Source organism: Taeniopygia guttata, chromosome 3 (assembly GCF_048771995.1).
Source record: "Taeniopygia guttata chromosome 3, bTaeGut7.mat, whole genome shotgun sequence".
NCBI lineage: Eukaryota > Metazoa > Chordata > Aves > Passeriformes > Estrildidae > Taeniopygia > Taeniopygia guttata.
The window spans coordinates 10,960,829-10,983,162 of NC_133027.1; the positions used below are offsets into that span (position 1 = coordinate 10,960,829).

The 22,334-nt window shown below is 36.3% G+C and overlaps 1 long non-coding RNA gene across 2 annotated transcripts in view; it reads left to right on the plus strand.

The window, feature by feature from the left end:
• LOC121469659 (uncharacterized) overlaps positions 1-22,334 on the plus strand; it is a 319,414-nt gene that overhangs the window by 287,471 nt on the left and 9,609 nt on the right. The window lies entirely within an intron of this gene.

Below are 22,334 nucleotides of genomic sequence, written 5' to 3' on the forward strand. Positions count from 1 at the left end.
TGTAAAGTAATACTGTTGTTCCATTATGTTAAAAAAAAAAAAAAACCCAAACAAACCAAAAAACAGATAAAATCTGTTCCACAAAACTCTTCCCACTGCTAAAGAAGGCTCCTGAACAGATTTTGACATTTAAGTGTGATACAAAGGACCCAAAAATGTTTTTTGCTTTTTTTCTTTTGAAGCTATTATAAAACACCTAAGTTACTTCTCAACAGATTTTGAGACCAATTTGTAGGGGATAGGAGGGTTGTGGAGATCAGTGACTCGTTTCAGGCTGTCACTGTTATTTGTGGTGAGCCAGAAGCAACTGATAACAGAGTATTATCTCTTAAGAGAGAAGGAGGGCAAGAAAGGGCTCGTGTTTTGTTGTTCATTAAAATGAATTACCCCCATCAAAATGCAGCCTTGAGAATTTAATTAAGCAGCTGCCTAAATACTGGTATTTAAGGATGTTAGGCATCTCATGTCAGTGTACTAAACAAATGGTACAATAAAGATGCAAGCTTCTTTGCTTGATTGAAGACTGAGCTTTTTCACTAAGTCCCCAAACCATCTGGCTCTATTTTGAGAATGTGGGATGGTAGCTATTCTAACTCTTACTTAATGATAAGACTCTCACTGTCTTATCATTATCTGGTGCTCTCATGTTCACCAGAAAGGAAATATTACATTTTTAAGCTTATGAAATCTTCTTTTTTCTCTGGCAAAAGAGTGTATTTTGAAGACAATAAATTCCAGGTCTTAGGTGATAATATTTTTTAGTGACCTAAAATTTCCAGACCTTTCAATGCCAATTCATAAACAGTGAAATTGCTTCAAGAGGTTCTATTCATCCATATATACTGAGGGAGCAAAATAATTTGAGGTTTTTCAGTTATTACACAACCATCTCCAAACTTAAAGAGGGGTTGACCTCAAAGCCTTCTGAATAACTGGGCCTCCTTCCAAATTGGGATTTTGGTGGGTTGTTTTCTTTTCTTTCAGCTCAGATACCTGAAATTAAAAGCCATTCATGAAGAAGTTGGCTCTAGGAACTCAGCTTCACAGCCCTTCACAACTTTGTCACTGCCAAAAATCTCACATCACTTCATTTCCTTATATTCTCACTCTACAGTACCAGTCTGCACTCCTTCCACTTTCATTTCCAGCTGTGTTGTCCACACTTCCACTTCAAATCAGGACATTTTTCCCTAGCACTGCTCTTCATCTGACACCATTTCTTCATTTACTTCCCTTTCAACAGCCCATTTTTTTCTGAAAACTGCTTAGAAGAAAATTCACACATTGTAGCAGCCTTACTTCTACCTTCTACAAGGGAAAAAAATAAGGTAGAAGTCCAAATATGCCGTTGAACCTTGTAGAAACACCTGGATACAAGGAAGAAGAGATGTTTGAGCATAACTAAGCTCTGGGTGAATTGTCAGCAGTTCTCAATAAAGGGACTACAAAATACAGAGTGGGTTTCACCAGCTAAAAGCTTTTCCCCCTATTGTCCTGAATTAAGAGAAAGTTGCAGTTTGGACAGGCATCATTCTTCAAAAAACTTGGAGGAAAAATACTAGTTTTGTCTGAATCTATCTGCTAATATTATTATCAGTGACTACTTCAGTAAAATATGAGCAGTTAAGTTTATTAAAGCTGCTCATGCAGTGATCTTCATTAGATGATGCTCCTTAAGTCTAAATTTAACCTAGACTCCAGGGTTCTCTGTTTCCATGACATATTCATGTCACAATTTCCTGGGAGAAACAGTATTCAGTGAAGAGCGTAGATGACAGATCCACACATCTGCAAAAGCAGGCATCTAACTCTAAGTTTCTTATTAAATTAAAAACCAATGTAAAAGTTTATTTGCTGGAACTGTACTTTGACTTTTTTTTCTTTTTTCCAATTAAGGTTTTTCTGAAAATATTTCATTACTTTCCAAGGACCATTTTTCTTTTACACTGCTTAATGAAGCTTGAAAGAATTTAGTTTCTTGAAGAGAAGGGTGTGCATCTGATGTTGACCTTTCAGATAAAATCAGAGAGGATTTGTCTGTTGATTGCAGGAGCTTAACTCTCACCAAATGCTTCCACTGAGATTTTTTTTGTTGCTTTATTTTTTCTTTTACTGAAAAAAAGAAAATGCTGTTTACTGTATTTCTGCATTTGACTCTGATAAGGGTATGCATCTGCCTTCAAAGGGGAGAATATTTCAGAGCTTTTATATTTGTAATTAAGAAGTGGTTAGAATGAATATATTGAGGTTCAGAAGCTCTGCTGTAAAACACAAAGGGTTTCATCTAGTGTTACTGGATAGGTGTATCTATATGGCTATTTTTTATCTCCAACATTAAACTCATTTAGATATGAGTTCATTGAGATATCCTTTCCTAGGGTAAGAGATGTGAGTGATACTCCTATGTTGCAGTGATGCATCCAGGTGGATTCTGTGTGTCTGCTGAATGGCTGGGTGCCAGCAACTGCAAAATCAGACTTAATATCTTTCCCATATATATTATTTCCTGATTTAAAACATGAAACCAGATTAAATACCAGTTAATCTTATCTCACAGGCACATAAATACAAAAACTGTGTTCCAAGAATTCACACTGGCTGTAGTGTGCACTAGTTTCTTTGGCAAAAGTAAAGCGAAGAAAACACAACTATTAACTAGGGTATGTACTTGTATATTCCACAGCAATATGCTATAAGCAGCAGAAGACACACTTCTGAAAGCTGAAAGCATTACAAAGAAAGTGAATATTGAGCAGTCTGGTCCTAAATCACCACATTATGCAGTTCAGTTTCAGCAGTCATATTACATGAACTACATCTGTGAACAAATTTTTGGTCTAAAGCAAATTCTAGCTTCTACTATTGGATTTCAAAGAATTTTGCCCAAATGCAAAGCCTTCAAAACATCCATATCCAATACTGACTCCTAAGAGAGCTGGTTTAAGAACTGATTTACCTGAACCAAGTATATGGTGTTGTCAAATTCACACTGAAGTGCTGTGGGGATTTTGATGAGGAGAGCTCACCTTCCTTTGGCTCTTAAAACAACCAATAAGGTTTGTAACTGTCAGCCAAGCACCTGAAGAGGGATTCAGTTTTGAACAGCAAGAGAAATGCATACTCCTTTTCAAATGATTATCATTTCTGAAACAGCCTTAAGTTTTTGTTCTGTGGCCTATAAACATTTCTCTTACTGGAAAATTGCATGCAGAATACAGCAAAGTGTGGAGGGTTTATTCTTTTTTTTCTTTTTTTTTTCTTTTTTTTTTTTTTTTTGGTCAAGGAGTTTAAAACTGATCTTGCATTAGTAGGTTAAATGCATTCACTTCTGGAAGACATGACAGCCTGAAGTGAAAAAATAATTTAAAGGTGAAAAGGTTATCAACTCAAGAAAATTATCCTGACACCAGTCTCCTGCAATCATGAGCAGATTGAATTATGTGATTTTAAATGAGATCTCTTTGGTAACTTTTCCATGCTAAAGAAGAAAAAAAATTATCAAGAGAATTACTGTTTTGCATTTATCCCTCACATACACAAAGGAATAAAACTCCTTGTATTGAAATAGAATGATTTTTATAAAAGCCTTTTGACTTTTCCTGAAAAGAAAGTCCTCTGGTACATTTTGTCTAATTCTAACATGCTTGTGCATGTATGAATTAGTGTATGTGTATCTATCACTAAGTGCCAGACACATATTAAAAAAAAATACAGATATCCATAACCACAGAAAACCAATGGCTGAAAAATCTGCCTTGGTGTCTTTTGAACTACAAACACTTTCAGCAGAATTCAAAAAGGTTAGGTCAACTTCTTTGACCTGGACATTTTTAAACAGTAATAGATCCAGTTTTGTTAGATGTATTTTACAAATGTAATGTTGCTGCTGTTATGTAATAAGTATTGGTTTTGTCTGTCTGCTTTAAAACATGTTTCAGAAGATTTTCTTGCTGTTATGGATAATCAAAAAGGAGAAGAATAAAAAAAAAAAAAAACACAAACCAAAGCAAATATCCTCTCTCTCTCTCTCTCTCTCTCTCTCTCTCTCTCTTCAGTGTAGCTGTATTCAGCTGGGAATTCCTAGCAGCTTTATAGACTACCCCTGCTACCTTAGGTAAAGACAGCATTCTGATTCTGTGCCTGAATGTCTTTTTCCATATGAATAAGGGTTAAAATAGAATTATCCGTAGAATGCCATGTCCATGACCAAACAGAGTGGTAGGGATTGAACATGGGCAATGAACAAATAAAGCTTTTCCCTGAAGCTAATTAGGAGCAGAAGCTCTGTAAATCCCCAGTAGTCATTTGAACCTCACAATTGCCCATGCTATGCCTTGGATCTGCTTTATAAAGTCTCATCACATAGAAGAAGATTAGGAAAAGGACTGAGGACAGCAATATACCCGACTCCATAACCAGGATTAATGGATACAATACTAAGTGCCCCTGACAGGTAAAGAAAAACGTCACCTCTTGTAATGATATGTCTGAAACAAAACTGAAAGTCTTAGCCTTTGTGTGGGCTCAGATCTGATCATTTGACCTCCCTGAATAACACCCATCCCTTTCTCTAGACCTGAAACAATGTCACTTGTTGACCTCATCCCTCCTTCTCCAACTTTCTACCCTTCAAAACAGAGCAGCGCCTTCAAGCTACCCACAGGCAATGAACCCTTGCAATGCAATGCCCGTGTTAGAAGTCCAACCTCAATTTAGTGTTGCATTTTCTGTTCAAACCAGAGGAAATGTCAGAAAGAAATGAAGACAAGCCAGATCCTCAGCAGTTGGCTAACTCTAAGCTTATTTCTATTGCACAGAAGCCAACCAAACCAGCAACAGGGTAGTGCCAAAGAGCGTCAGGACACCCTGCCAAAGAACAAGCCTTAGGCCTAGCTGCTGCTACTGGAAAACCCCAGACAAACGCCTGGCAAAGAGCTGGCCCCAGACTAACACATTGTTATTGTGGGGGATGGAATGATGACACAATTTCCTGCACAATATTTATACACTTGTGCCCTGGAGCTTTGGCTTCTCCCTTCAGCGGATATAAGAAGCAAACCAACTGCAGGAAAGGAGTTTCTGTTGCCTGAGGTATTGCTGTGACTATGTGTCCTTTTTTTTTTTCCATCTATTTTATAGTTAGTTCCTTGATTCCCATAGTGATCCTAAACAAATGAGTGGATGTCATCACACAGAGTTTGCCATCAAGAAGGGCAAAGCAATCAGCAGCTAATGAAGAAATAAGAGCATCAGAAAGGTGATATGAGATGTCACAGTAGAAACAGTACTGAAAATGAAGACTGGGTTTCCAGACTCCCTCCCACATGGACTTCATCCTTCCTACTCAGCTCACTCCCATCCAGACATCCATTGTGACATTTATATGGCTATGTAATTACAGCAAAAGCCAGACTTTCATTGCAGTGGCACATGTAGGCTCCTCGGCTTATGGATGTCTTTTGGGATAAAGGCATACATAGCTCGTACAATTTATGTCAAACACACAATTCCGATGTAATTTCATATACACACTTGCTACAAGGTCACCAAAGGGTATTTCTCCCAGGGCATTTCCTCATTTTCTTTTAATCAGTGTTACTGTTCCTGGACTAGTGTGGGGACTTAAGGGGTGAAGAATATTTAGATTATTGTGAATAAACTAAGTGATTTCACATTATAAAAAGAACTTGTAAAACTCTGAGAGAACAAGCAAGATTTATAAACATGATAACGATATAGATAAGATTTTATAAAGGATTTTGTGATTATGCTTAGAACTTTATGGGTGCTTCCTCAGATGTGCAACAAACCTCTTGTTGCAGGTAAAACTTCAAAACAACAGCAGCTCTTCAGATTTTCTGAGTAGTCCAATAATATTGGTGCTTATTTTTTCTCATTCATAGAATTCACTGAATTATAACTGAGCTTTAAGATCACCCTATGCTAAATTCTCTGCATTGGTATACTAGGAGATAGCTCAGCTCAGAACAATTTACCAAAGCCAAACAGAAAAAAGAGGTAAAAGGCTGAAAAAGTGAAAGATGCAATGTTATTTTCAAAGATGATGTGGCAATTGAGACTGGCCATTTTTGTTTCAATCTCTGATTGAGCCACTCTGTTTAGTAAAGAAACAGACATAATTTTGAACCTAGAAAAATAATGTAATAATGTATACAATGTTAAGTAGTTAATGATCTACTGATGTAACAAGGTAAAGCAAATGCGAAAAAATGCAATTTGCAATACTGGCGTAGAAGAACACTTCCTCAGGTTTGCTGTAACAGAAGAACACGAAGCAGCCAAAATATATTCAGTTTGGCAGGAACAGACTATTAGGAGTAAAAAAGCATTTTGTCCCTTTCAAAAGTTTAACTGTTTCTACTACAGACCAATCAAAGTGACATACATTAGCTGTCAACTTCTTCCTCCAGTTTTATATAAGCTGACACATAAGCAGGTAGTGATGGCTGAATACCAACACCGGTACTTTTAAAGCTGTTGCACTCAGCTCTTACTTAAAGTTCATGAAAATTGGTGTTATGCTGTGAGCAAATGACAGCAGAGCAGAGGCCAAGAGAATGCTCTTGAATGAGGTGGAAATGTTATGTTTTCTTAGTGTTAGCCTTGAATTTTGTCCTAGTGCCAGAGTGATTTCTGTGCAGGCTTCTCGCAGAGTGAAAGAGAAATGATGGCTCTACTGCAGCTTTTCTTCAGTCTGTGGCAATTTATCAGCACGATACCAATCTCTGAAATGTCTAGCTGTTGTTCTTCCCTGAAAACATGATACAGCTAAGATAAACAGTGGTGCTTCACAAAGAAAAGACAGAAGGATAAACACCGGTTCTAAAATGGCAATCACTTTTCTTCATTTTGAAAAATTTGTTACTAGTTCATGGGCAGGAGAAGGAAAGAGAAATGATGGCATTTCTTTGGGTTGGAACAAGAGAGGACTTTAGTTTTATCTTTGACAGGAAGAGAGCTGCTTTTTCAAAAGTCCAGCATAAATGAGAGCACCTATAAAAAATATATACCTCTATGAAGAATGTCAGAAGCTATTCTGCAAAAGTTACTTTTTAAAATAGTTCTTTTTTTACATAAATAGCCCCCAGATGAAGAGGAATTATTTCTTCATTGAGGACTGAAAGGTTTACAATACATAAGAATGAACCATTTCTGCAGGAATTAAAACAAGAAGAAGAAGGAAAAAAAAAAAAAAGATAACAGCAATTGGAGTATTTACCAGCTAAACCAACAGTAACATAAGAAACATATAAACAACTCTCAAAAAATCAAAATATTTACTACAGGACAGCAGCTACTTGCCTTTGCAACATGTCTGGCACAAACTTCCCTCTGCAGAATGTTTTGTCAACAGGCTTTCTTTAAAAGCTTCTGGGAGTAAAAGGACTCTCTAAGATAGACTATTTTTTCAAGTTCAAAACTGAAACTGCACTTCATCCTGTGCCATTTTAGAAAGAAGAACTGATAGGCAGGCCATTTTTTGCTTCCTACGTCTCCCCACCTTGGGAAAGAAATTTAGCTGTGCCATATTCTGACCTAAATGATTGAAGTCTTGTGATGATCTCCCTCAAAATTATTTTAAACATGTTTGGCCTCTTGCATTCCATTATTTACTTGAATTATGCCAGACAATTTTTACAACTATTATATTTCATGATGTAATCTTTGACAGCAACATCCATTACTCATCCATTATTCAGACTTCTATTTATCTATTCCTTTTCTACTCCCCAGGTGAAATAGATAGGCTTATTACATCTTGGTAAAATCTCTGGGAAAATATTGGATCCACTGGAATAAAAATCTGTGAGTTTTGCAGTCAGTAATTAAATACCTATTAAATTTTTTTTTTTTGTACCACAGAAAACAATTATAAAAAGTAGAAATAAAATAAAATAATTATAGGTTTAGATGATCATTATTAAATGCTTTTCTTTCTGTCATTAAACTTAACTGTGTTTTCCATTCCAGGAAAACTGTTTAACAGGAACCCACACTTTACTTATTAACTGTACAGTATCAAAGATACATGATTCAGCCTGATGTTTATTAACTAGTTTTCTTAAAAATTTTTTTCTTTTAGATTTTGAGGGGAGACTTTGCTCACAGGTTACTGCAACTTCTGTCTCTACTACAATCTGTACTGCTACAAAATATTTTGAATATTCTTATAATCTATAATAAATTTAGATTTTTTTTTTCTGCTGTCAATAAAACTTATTTTCATCTTCAATGAAAAGTAAAATTTCAGGAAAAATTTATAGAATGAGCATTAAAAAGTTTTGGTTTTTTGAGGAAGAAATACTGAAAATCCATAGATTCAGAAAACAATGGAAGATTTTATACATATCTTTACAAAATTTGTTTAGAAAATTCACAAAATTATTTTCTATCTATAAAGTTACAGTTTCTGGTACTCTTAAAAAATCATCAAGAATAAAATTGTCTACTCATGTCTGGGGGGTAGAACAACACTCAGAAAAATGGATACAATCCAGCTCAGGAATGATTCCTTTGAAACAAAATCTGTGGTGTAGAGATGAATAACTACTAGAGCATACAGCTGCCAACTCTGGAATTTAGCATTCCACATTTCACTTAACCATAAAAAATGAAGAGGGACCATGTTCAAAGGCAAATGTAGTAAAACATTAAATTAATTTTATAGTGTGCATCTTATAGGTCAAGCATGTCTAAAAGTTCTCAAAGCAAACTGCAACAATGTCATTGAAAAATATTTACCATGGAATAACCTAAGTAAACCATAATAATAATAAAAGACATTTCTATTGTGTCTCTCTTCTTCCTCCTCATTATATTTTTAATAATACAGATGGTATCTTTGAGCATATATTCAAATCTTCTCTTGCTTTTTCAAGGCTTAAATCTAATTTAAAATGTTACCCACAGTAAGGACTCATTCAGTTCCATTCTACTTTCTTTGAGATAAACTTATTTTCAACAACAGCTTTCCCTCTACACCATGTAACCTTATTTTGCTTTTCAAGTATTTTTCTTTTTTCTTAAAGCCCAAAACACTTATTAGTATATTCCTGTTTCTGAAACTCTAAAGGAAGGATCTTCAGCTGTGTTACAGGAATATGGGTTCCCTAACTCAAAGAAAACAGAGCTACAACACACCAGAAAATTCTGGTCATGACTTCAAGAAGGAAAAAGTACATATGCTTTTGCGAGACTAATAGTATGAGCATAAAAATAATAATTTTCAAGTTGTCATCATTCCTGAACAACATTCACATTCAAAAGAACTGGAAGCATCCATTTTGCTTATGAGTGTCTTCAGTGACTCCCTTTTCTATTGTAATAGTAAGAAAACAAAACTCCTGTCATAGAAGATATCAGCATTTATTTATATTTAACATTAGAGAAGTATTTAGAGGTACTGGAATATCAGATGTACCCAAAAACCTGATAAGTGGAGTAATACTAACTTGATAAGCTATGCATGCAGATGCCCTTAATGTGAGCCTTTTTTTTTCTCCATTAAATGTTATTCCTTATAGACTTTACCTTATTACTTGTGGATCATAGCTACCAGTAGGAGTATTATATTTTATACCTAATCAAATACTCTTAAATAATCAATAAGACTGAAGCATAAAACAGGCCCCAAAAAAAAGTTAATGGAAGTGTTTGGTTCTGTTGTGGGGAAGGTACAAATCTGAATGCTAAGACACCTGAGATTTTAATTGAGCAAAAAAAGTGAGGGTTAAAACATCGGAAGAGCTATAATTTTTAGTCTGCACTACCTTTCTGTGGTGAAGAAATTATAAATCAGTCAACAGCAAATTCTAAGCACTGACAGCAAGGACAGTGATAATGGATAGAAAGGAAAAAGTAAGAGGGAGAATGAGAGAAAGAGTACAGAAAAAAGTGAAGGAGGTTATGCAGCCAAGGGACTTGCTCAAAGTCACTCAGTATATTTTCAAGTATTCTCCTGGGTCCTGCGTGATTGTTCCATGTAGAAGACTTTAGTATCTCTCAGATCTTTCTCTTCACTAAATTTTTACATGACCATGAAGAGAGATCTCCTAAGCTATAGCCAGATTAATGAGTAAAAAGGCAAAGTCAGCTAGACAGATCTGTAATAGAAATCAAGAGACCTAAGTAGCTGCGAGGAACTTGAAGCCTGGTTCTATCATCACTTATTGGGTGGGACTCAGATAGCAATCATTGGAACATAACAAGATTTCAGAAGGGCTCAGAATTTATGAGGCTCCCCACTTATGCCTAATTGAAGGATCGTGAAAGTTAGCCTGGATTCCAAGATCTGCGATAGTAATCATGCAAAACTCAGTGGGTTTGGAGCTTGTGAGTGACACAGACATTTTCTTTGTGTGAACTAATATTTCATAATTATTTATCATGTCAAAAAGAGATCACAGCACGAAGATTGTGTTATATGCATTCAGGTCTATTTGCATTGATTATTCTTCACCTTTATTTAGACTTTGGTACAGCAAAATAGAAGAAATTAATTAATGTATCACATTCAGTTCCATTTTGTTTTGCTTGGGTTTTTTTTTAATTATACATGCCACCAAAAATATAAAGATCTTGAGACTGACAGAGCATGCTTTATCATGTCAGCACTCAAGCAAGTCATCACTCAAACAGGGGCATTATGAATGAACCATAACATCAAGTGCATTTTCCTAAAGGATGAACAATATGCTGCAATAACACAGCACAAATGTCACTGGTAGAAATAAAGTATGGAAACAAAACAAACTCTCATGCTTCAAGGCATAGATCAACAAAGGTTTTACAGTCAGACTACAAGCTAAAAGGATTAAGTGTTGTCATTCTATGCCTGTGCACTGCTCTGAACAATGGGATCTCTGAGATCCTACAGAAGTACTACACTTCTGTAGTAACAATCACCACAAAAATCATCATGGGATAGTTGCAGCATTGATATTTTTAATGAGGGTATAAAGAAACCTTTTTCTGTATGTGGGAAAGCTCAAATCATGATTTCTTTATGAAATATTGACCATTACAAAGTGTTTCCAGTGGCACTCTCAAGTTTGTATTCCCAACCTTCTACACAAGCTATGTTCATGTTAGCAAGTTTTGATGGTAGCATATCTTTTAAGTTAGAGTTGAGGACGCAATGGAGTTACGGATGCAATAACTCCTTTATACACACTTCAGGAGCTCAGTTTCAACTAGCTCTGGTTTAATACTGTAAATTTCAGCCCATTATCACTTGCTGCAGGTTAGGTCCAATGCCAAAAAACACCTTTTGGTTTATGTTGACCCAAAAAGTATTGATTTCCTGTGATTCAAGACCACTCCATGATGCAATCCAAGAAGCAGTTGGAGGGGTTAACTGGATGATTAACTTCAGAAGCCTGTTCCTGACCTGAAGTGAATTGCTGTTGTAGGCACACCGCTCTTGGCCTCAGAGTGCACGCCAGAGTACCATTGAAGGGCTCCATCTGGAATGCCCGGAGGAAAACCCTAACAAGCCCCAGGTGTCACAAGGCAGTTCGGGGCACCCTTTGAAGCCACCAAGAAAAACCTACACCCTGCTGCCTCATGACATGCAGCAGCCTGAAATGCAACACAGCTGTGAGCATGTTCCAGTGCCTGACATCTATTCAAAAGCTGAGTGGCAGGGGCAGCACAAAATTCACTCTAATTTCTTAGTGTCCCCATGTTATTTCGCCAGCAAGGCAAAGCCAGGGCTCAGGATAACATCCATACAACGAAAGGTGTGCGTGTGACCTAAGCCACTGACTCTTGCCAGTTCCTGTAAGTAGCTTTGTCTGGTGTGTGCTTGGATATGCCAGGCTGCCAAGGCCAAAGCAGGAAGGCATGCCATTTCTGGACATGCAATGGATTCCTTATGCGAGAAAAAAGATCACAGAGGTAGAAATTAAACTGGTGGGAACAGGTTTGATTTAAGAGGAAACTATGCATCGTACCACTATCAAATATTCAGCACATCAGGATTTGTCTGCATTTTTTACTGGCATCTTTAGATTTCAAATTTTGAGAAAGACTGAAAAGCTGTGGAAACCTTGTGGTGATCTTCCAAGTATCTGTTGTGGTGATGTAGAACCACCTCACAGTGAGTATGTTGTGCAAGCATAATTGCTTTTTAGCTGCCCTCCTAATATGTCACTGCTGAGTTCCATCTCACACCAGCTATATTTGCTTGAGACCCATTCAAGTCTACTCATATTGTCTGGTTTTGTGGAGTCAAGCTCAGAGTTGAAGGTGACTGTTTGATAAATGCCCTTTTTCTGAGGAGACCGACCCATGTGTCTACTGTCTCACCTAACTTCTGGACAGCTGGTGGATTGCTGTGTATTGGTAATGCTCTTCCTTGGGATGCTGCTATGAAGGTTTATATACCAGACAAGAAAAAGGTGTGGCACCATTTGTATAATTTTGTTCTCTCTTATGATGAAATCTGTAGGTAGACTAGATCTTGTCTGCCAACTTAGTTCCTGGGGAAAAAAATCTTTCTATACAAAATTTTCAAAAGCTAATATTCACATGTGTTTTATCAACATTAACAACTTATTAATAACTATAGTTTGTTCTCTGCTCCTGGAACCTGTGAACTCTCTTAGTGCCAGATTGGCTTATGCACTCCTTCCAAAAAATAAAATATTAAAGCCCTCAGCCCCATGCCAATGAAATTAAGGGAGTTGTAATCACAATAATGTGGGCTGACTTAGAAGTCAAGCCAAAAAGGACCATCTTTATTTGTCTCGGACAATAATTAATATTATCTTGTCTTTTTTGATTTGCCAATTGCATATACAAAATAGTTTATAAAGGTTTTGGGCCCTCTTAAAACCTGTATTTTCCCTCTCCAGCTTTCTTTTACTGTGAAGTACAGGTGGGTAACACCGGAATCAGGCTCATACTTAGATACATTGAAGAATGTTGTGGTACGCATATTTACTATATGTGTATGCAGGTAAACACACATGCACATATATGCACACACAAGATTTTAATATCAGAAAACAGAGTTTTGAAAGGATGTGAGCAAAGGTCAGCCCAGCCCTTTGCTCACTACTGTTTCCTCAGTGTGCCTTCAGAGCCTTTGATCTCAGAGTCTGAGTTCTAAAATGAATCTATAACCAAGCGAGGAACAGGGAGCAGAAGCACGAGGAAAGCAAACAGGGTGAACACAAAAGGGTGTTGCTCAGGTTTGAGGCATTTGTTTGCATGACTACTTGTAGACCAAGGTGAAAAGTGCAACTGGCTTTTTGGACTGAACAGAGTGTGTAAACAAGCATGAAAAAGAGGTTAACTCTCACCATTGAGAAATGTTTGTGCTCTCTAAATCAATGGGTGATTTGTGACAACAAGGAAAGGACAAATATTGAAGACAAAAAGGCTCCAACCTGCAGTTTGTATTCAATCTGCTCTTAATATCAGGTAAACTTGTTACAGATCCACAAATAGCTCATGTGCTAGGCTGTGATTTCACTAAGCTAGGAAGACGTTTTGATGTAGATAGAGTAAATATAAGCAGCAGACTGTCTTTCAATTGATCCTTCTTTAATCCTCCTCAATTGATGACAAATTGCTGTGTACAGAAAGCTTTGTGAGAATGCAAGCCCTTCAGATAACTGAAACCCACAAGGCACTGAGCTGCAGCAAATATGCCATATTCCCACCAACAAACCAACCTAAACAAACAAATAAAAATTAAGCAAAACACTGCAAATATCAGCAATCTTTTTATTTTTCTCTTGAGGTATGGCTGTTACAATCTACAGGAAAATGAAGTTTGTCTATGTCTTTCTTTAAACAGAGATTGCTGCAATGTTGATACATTGGTCTAAATTAAATGCATTACTTGTTTTTACATAAAAGCAAAGATTTTTGCAGAGGATTTTTCTTTTAAAGGTCTGATTTTGCTACAAATGCAAAGGCTCCCTAAAATCAAGTCAACACAAGGCTGCAGTAGGAACTCACTGACTGGAGAGAGGTCGTCACTACTGAAAGTAACAAATGTCTATCAAACATAAAAGTTTCTGTTAGAAGTAATGAATTTATAAAGCGGCAAGTTTTAAAAGTTTTACCCCTACATATAAAACTTGCTTTAAATACACTACCATTGCAAGAAAGTTTCTGTTGTGCTTCAGTGATTTCACAAGGCTTTATATAAGCACCTGTCATACTTCAGATTGTCTTTACTAGCATTCTTTTATTTTGAGAGGCTGAAATAGCAAAATCAGTCCCACTAAAACACTGACTCAAAGCTTAAAGCTACTGATCTTCTATAAAACCCATTGAGCTCCTCCAGAAATTTACACCATATAACTGGAAAAATAGGTAGAAGAGAAACAGAGTGAAAGTGTTTAATGAGTAAAAGATAGCAAACAAGGCTGGATTAAGTCTGAACTGTTGTTTGAGCAACGTGGTGTATGTGAAAAATCCCTTGCAGTTTTACAGTGAGGAAAAATACATAGTATAAACATGGGAACTCAATGGTTCTAACACAGTCAAGACAATTACATGTAAATATTGTTGTTTTATAAAAACCCTGCATCCTTTTTGGTTTTCAAACAATATTCGTGTCTGCTTTGTACCAAAAGTAAAAGGTCAAGATGTTTCTTTTCCTTCTGCTCAAGACTTAGATTGTGATTAACTTAATCAAACCCAGATTTTAGACTGACCTGCACATACACAGGGGGAAGGTGGGAGGGTTAGAGCGTATTTACATTGCTTCACAGTGCCTACAGTTACCATGAACAGCACGACAAAGAGGAATTTAATTTTAATGAAGCTGCTTGGAAACAAGACTCAAGCAAGCCTAGATTTTGTACATCACAGCTGCTGGATATGACGTACAGAATTGCATTTATGCTGGTAATATGTCAGGTTCATCCTCTGTACATGATACGGAAAGTCTCTGCATGTTGTGCCAATCTACCTAAATTCCCTTTTTACATATCACAGGTGATTGAGAATAGACATTACATCAAGAAGAACTGCAAAATTATTTGGTTTTGAAAGACTTTTAAGCAGCTAAGTTTAATTTAGGCATTCAAATTTGCTTGGCTTGGCCATGTAACCTGGAAAATATGTGTGCCACAGGACAGACTGCCAGGGAGTAACCCATTAGAGACACATGAGAGAGCTGAGAGGTTAACATGGGGTAAATCACTGCTTCTCTGCACACATGGAAACACAAAAGCAAAGAGCTGCTCTATTCTAGACTGCTCCTGGAAGAGAGAAGCTCTGTCCTACACATGGGAGTAGAGACAAAAATATAAATGACCTTTTTACTGAATGCAAATGTCTTCTTGGCAATCATTGTCTCCCATTTTTCTCCAGTGTTTTGGACTGATTTGAACCAGTAGGTAGGCTACAAATAAAAGCATCTTTTAATGTCATTCAAGAGAAATAAACAGCTTCTGAATCCCTGGATAAGTTCCAAGTCTCTTTAAGGAGGTTTTTGTTCTTAATTTTTAAACCAGGAATTTAGAATTAAGCTGATGCAAGACCAAATAGGCAAACTAGTCCTTTGAGAATTTAAAAACAGCATTGTTAAAAGGTTAATAAAAGATATTTTCCCCTTCCTTGTCTCTCATTAAAAGCAAAAAAGATACAACTGCATTTTTCTTCAGACTTCTAAGGTACAGATGTAATTTTTCATTCTGGTATACTACCAGAGTAACCATAGTTGCTTTGCTACCGGTGTAATGCAAACTTGTAGGTGCCTCTATTTCTTGAAATGAAAATATGTCTGGTTTTATTAAAACATTTATTTTTGATTACTCTAATTTATTAAAGCAGGACAAAGGATTTACTGTGCTCTTTTCTCCTTTGATTTTTGAAGCATCTTTAAATCTGCTTCTATACTCACCTGACAGCAGCCTTCCAGTATCTGAAGGGTGCCTACAGGGAAGCTGGAGAGGGACTCTTCATCAGAAACTCTTTGAAGAGAATCTTTATGAATCTGACTTCATATAGCTCACATGAAACATTTATGTATGTAGGTATTTAGAGTGGTAGTATGTTTTATGTATTAAAATTTCCTTATTTCTATCTGCAAACAAGGAATTGAATATTCAAATTTAATATCCAACTCATTTCACATAATGATTAGCACCATAGAGACAATAAAATCTAAGGTCATTCAGAAGACCAAACCCAGATAAGACCAAAACCAAATCATGGCAGTCAGTTCAAGAACAGAGATATGAACTATCTAATTACCAAAGATACCACCATTTGAAATGCCCTATATATTGCTGTCTCTAGGATATCTATACATATTCCTATTTACATCTCTAAAGGACTACTATATTTATTAGCATTAGCATTACCAAAGAAATACTTTTCAAATATTCTATGAAAATTTTTAAGAAAATACGAAAGGCCTATTTCTCATAAATACAACATTGGTAAAAATCCCTAAACCTATCCAGCTTCATGGGTTTAATGCTTTAACTACAACATTTTCTTCATTGTTCAAATTTCTATGGAAATAAGAAGGAGCCAAAGACTAATCTTTTTTGAAAACATTCAGGCTTTCAGGCAGATGTATAGAAGCTCCAAATCATTTTCTTTCCCCCTCAATCTAAAGAGAACAAATTTCCATAAAATCCTCATGAATAGAACATTTATTATTAAACATTAGTTACAAACCTCCACATATGAAGATTTCACAACCTGTTTGAATGTGTGAAATTTACATTTTGCATCTTTAATTCACTGACAGTCTTTTAGTTTGGAATCTATTATAACCAGAGACAATTTTGTCTAGATTAGCTGTCTAGGTAAAAAATATTATTTTTAAGCAGAGTTTTTTGTAACACAAACATAGTGTTTGCAATTTTTTTATTGGATTGAATATTCCTCAGTACAGATCACTTGCCATTAAAAAACAAGAGAACAAATCCATCTTTCTCCAAACAGGCTTTAATAAACCTATTTCCATTTAGCTTTTATATGTGAGAATATCCTTGCCTTATATTTTATATTGTTTATTTACCCCTTTTTCTTAACTCTGAGAGCAAAACCAGTCTTGTTGTGTTAAGCTTTACAACTTTTTTTAATTTATTTCAGAGATTCAGGTTCTCATGGGCCACCAGTGACCACCTCAACAGTGTGATGTTTGCATTATGAGTACTGTAGGTCAATGCTCGTTTAAAAAAAAGGGGAGAAAAAAAAGGAAAAAATTCCCATTGGAATGTTGAACAAATAATCATGATAATGTTTCATTTTTAAGATTTTTACAGGCCTTTCTTTAATAAAAGAAAACCTGGAACCTAATTTGACCTGGCAGCCCCTTTAGTGCAGGGAAATTTCATGCAATTACCAATTTTGACATCATATTTAAAACTGTGGTGTCACTCTTTTGTATGTCCTTCACCTTGGTTTTACACTAAGCAGTTTTACACTAACAATAATATATGCAAACAAAGCAGATATTTTTCTAGTACACATGAGTGCAATGTTAGTACATTTACAAGCAAATTTAGAATGCATGAAAACAAGAAAGGCCCTTATCAACTTGAAAAATTGTATGTGTATAAACATATTCTCTAAATAGATATAGCTGGGTTGACTTTGGATGCAGTTCCTCATAGAAAAAGTGTTCTCTTGGACACAAGAGATGTGGTTTAGGATAGCATTTGGAAGCTATTTTTAAAAACCCACCTGAGATAAAATACTTAGGAAAGTATTTTAGCATTTCTTTTGTTTTAGAAAAGAATCCCAAGAAAAGACATAATTTAAGCATGTAGTTAACTAGTTTTCTGAACAGAAATGGACTGACATAGTGTGCTGAAGTGATTTTTCTATATATTATAACCCAGAGTGGTTTTTGTTGATGCAGTGGTCACAAATAACTGTTTTGGAATATTTTGTTTTGTCTCCCTTTGGGCCAGAAATTTGACTTTTCCCAGAATATCAATATCAGAGTGGATGAGTTAGAAAATGTTCTTGTCATAATAAAATTGTCCTTTTAGGGGCAGAAGAAAAGGACTGGAGAGGGAGTTTTCCAGTGTGTAGACAAAGATAGCTTGGCCAAACAATTATGAGATGAAACATTATGTAAGAAAATAAACAGGCAGGTCTCTCCATGTCTAGAAATTTAAATGAGTTTGTTCCAAGCTAACTTTCTGCTATTTGAATTACTAGATTAACAAAAGGTAAAGGAGGGATTGACAAAGTTTGAGTTAAACAGAAAGGCTTAGTTTTTTACTAAAGCACTTGCTAACTTTGCTGTTCTGATGACACCTTCTATTTTACCATCCTTCTTAGTGCTAAAATTATTCATTGAGAATACCTCCCCGTTACAGCCCATGACCCTTTTCAGAGAGCAGAACCCTGCCCTGGGTACAAGGACTTCTCTAAATGACAAAATGGGAGTGTTAAACTCTTAAGAACAGCAGTCAAAATCCAGCTTGCTGTATAGGAGGTCACCTAGGGCAGGAACTGGGAGAGGAAATCATGACTGTCACGTGGAAGGGACAGATGCAAATATGTCTTGAGCTCTGACAATTTAACAAACTCTATCTCACAAAACACTTTTAGGATTATTGGGGCCTAAGCTTCTTCTAGCTGTCAAAGAATGTTTTCCACACTTATTTTTTCTTGGGCAGGAATATACATTCCTTGAATGTATATTTACCTTTTCCCCCTACTGTACCACCTGGGTTAGATGCTATGTAGGGAGGGAATTTTTCTTTTCCTGTTTTGACATTTTCATTTTTTATAAGATCTCTGGATTCAGGTCTCTTGTCTTCCAAAATGTTTCCCTATTGTTAGCCACAAATTACTATGAGAGGTGGTGCTTCCATCTCTTCAAGAATAAGTAAGGATTTGTTTGGACAGGGAAAGAAAAAAAAACCCTTTTGTGCCAGAGAAGCCAGACAACACTTGAGCTATAAAACTCCAAATAGGATAAGCATCAATTAAGTGGGTTTTAGGACTTAAATCCATTTAGGCCTGCCTACAAGAATTTGTCTAACTAAGAAGATAACTAGACAATGCTGCAAGCTTAGAACATGGAAAACACTGTGAGGTAGCCAACATTTAAATGGCACTTTAGAGATTTCATAAATTTTGTTATAAGTTTCTTTTTTCTTTTTCCTACTTTGATAATAGTAAAAGCATATAACATATCCCAGTTACAATGATCCTACCCCGAAACTGAAGAGAGATTATAACTATATTTCTGTACTGAGAGTTCCTCTTACATTTGCAAAAGGAAAAAAAGATATCATATTTAATGAATCTCAAAACATCATATTATTTTCTGTTTCTGGCAGTCGGGGAAAGGTCATGGGTTTAGAACTCTGAACAGTTTGTTCTAAATAATTCCCAATTTTATATAGACCTTCAATAACAATTTTAGACTCAGATGGGATGCAGTGCTTTCACATTCTTGATAATCTCTTGAAAAGTATGACAGGATTCAAATTCAAATTAAATTCGGAGCATTTCTGTTGGTTTCTGAAGAAAAGGACCATCATGTTGCTGAGCCAAATTGCTCTATGAAACACATCCTTAGGTCTTTTTTTTTTCCCTTCTAGTGAATGAAGGGGAAATAGTAACTTTGCTCTTAACTGTATTGAGAATTTACCAATACAGAGTTTTATGCTACTTTTTGAAGAATCATGTTGACCTAAGTGAAACAAGACCTTTTCATTTAAGCTAGTCTCTCTGATAGTGAATACTGCAGTCTGGTCTTTGGTAATGAATCTAAACAAAACCCTACCATTTGTTCCAACCAAAACTGCTGATATTTAATAATGAGCCATCAAAAAAATATAAGACATTCCTGAGTTCTTTGTAGTAAAAATTACTCATAATTATCTTGAAAAATTCCTGTACCTGATGTGTTTTTAGATCTATCAAAAATGTTACGATAAATAAGCAATTTTCATAGCTATTAGCACCATAATTAAATATCCATGTTAGCATTTCATTTCAGTAATGAAATTTCTTGGCAAAACCTTTCCATCAGGACCTGTTTTGGGAAATTCCATCATTTCTAAGGAAAACAAGATTTTAGATCACAAACCCCAGTTCTAATGGGAAACATTAGTCTACCTGACATCTGGATGGGCAGCATGGAAATAGGGATGGATGTGCCACAAAGGAAAATTTTCAAAGCTGTCCAGGAGTGTAGCAATGGTGTCAGGTGAGTCAAAGCTCACTTAAAGTTGAAGCATTAATAGTAAAAGGCTGAATGAAAACCAAGTATGGCACCGTTGCTAAATGGGGCCGGTGGCTCAGAGACAGCAGCCATGGACAAGGCCGAGATGGATCAATGCCTTCCTTGTCTCGGTCTTCACCAGGAGAGCCCCAGGCTTTTGTGGCTACAGGAAGGCACAAGAGGTATAGGCAGTGGATGAGGATCAAGTCAGGGACTCTGGTAAGAGAACTCAGTCCCTGTGGTCCTTGGGACCATATAGGCTGTGTCTGAGGGTGACAGGCAATGTCAGAACAAGATCACTCTCTATCATCTATGAAATGTCATGGCGATAAGGAGAGGACCCCAAAGAGTATAGGAAAGTAAATACTGTGCATATTTTTAAAGCTAAGTGCAAAAGGGTTATCCAAGAATACAAATTGCTGAGTCTCATTTTGGTCCCTAGGAAAATCATGAAGCAAGTCTTCTTGGAATCCATGGGCATGTAAAGGACAGGATGTAACTTGTAAAATCTGCACAGGTTTACTGAAAAAATTAATGCTCAACAACCTGGTTTTCTTCTGTGAAGAGTAAGTAGATGAGGAGAGAGTTTTGGATGACCCTGGATTTTAGCTGGGTTTTAGCATTCCAGCTAGGATGCATTGCTTTGTACTGATGAATAATTAGGTGGTTAAAAGCTGATATAATGCCTGAGCCTGGAGGATAGTAGTTTAAATGGTCATACTCTCTCTTAAAGTCTGGTAACCAGGGGAGTACGGCAGGGCTTTGTCACAGGGCCTGTCCTGCCTAATGTTTTCCCTGGTGACCTGGTAGAGATGTAGAGCAGCCTCATTCAGTGTGCAGACAACACCAAACTAAGGGGACTGGTTGACCCTGAGCAAGGGTTTGGAGAGATGGCAGAGCCAAGCTCTTCAAAGTAGTACATGGTCAGGAGAGGAAGTGCAAAGATAAACTGAAACAAGACAAGCTCAGTCCTCATGGACACAGTGAAGTAGTGGACCAGACTGTCAAGAGAGGTAGTGAAACCTCTGTCCTTGGAAGCTGTCAAGATCTGACTGGATAAAATATGGTCTGATCAAATAGCTGACACTGCCATTATTATTAGGTTGTACTAGAAACCTCTAGGGGTCCTTCCCCATCTAAATTATTCTAGAATTATACCAGTAGAGTAGCAACACAGAACTGTATATTGTTTTTTCTCATAATTTATAAAGCAAAAAGGATGGTGGCATGAGTTTGTTTTAGCTATTTCTGCTGAAGAATTTTTGTGTGTGATGGTCTTTAGTTCTTATTTTCTTAATCTTTCCACAGTTTTATGCTCTGCTTTGTTTAGTTAGTGTAATTGATTCTGGTTACTGGCTTGGTTAATGAAAACCACCCTGCCAATAAGAAAGTTTAGAGGAAAAAAAAAAATCAAAATGTTATTAATCAAAAAACAGCCTCCCTCATTGATACTAGCAGGACCAAACACAATGCATCAAAGAGAACTGACCTACCAAGAAAGAGAAACAGGGATTTCAAGAACACAGATGTTTTCTTTCCCAGTAACAAAATATACAAAGCAAGTACAGGCCCCAAATAGGTAAGGAGAGGAAAGATGTTTTAGTAGCTTGGCTTTATCTTATATCGGCTGTCCTGAGTCAGGCTTCTTTGAAAGTGTTCATGGGCATAGTGGAAAAAAAAATAATTCGGTGCAAAGGGCTTCTTTTTTTTTTTTTTTTTTTTTTTTTTTTCCTGAAGTGACTGTTTCAAAATTTCCAGTGAAAAGTATGTATGGTCTCTTATTTATTGTTTCTCATAAAGAATAAAAATAACTCCACTTCTGGTCATTATCATTTCTGAAAAAAAAAAAAAAAAAGCCCTCAGAAACATTTCAGGTCCAATCCTGAAGCTTTGAAGTCAGTGGGAACAGAATCATAGTCCTAAAACATAATGTTTCAGTTAGATGTTGTCTCACAGTTGCTCACATTTTTGTTATTTTCTATCAGTAAGATTAGCATTTCCTATGAAAAGAGACTTCCATGGCTTCTGGAGGCCCTTGGAAACCAGAGGAAGGGACTTCTATCCCTATATCTCTCTGGAGATTAGCTCCTCTGAAATCTGTATGAAAGTGTAATTTCTGGAGCTGGTAAATAGGTCTGAT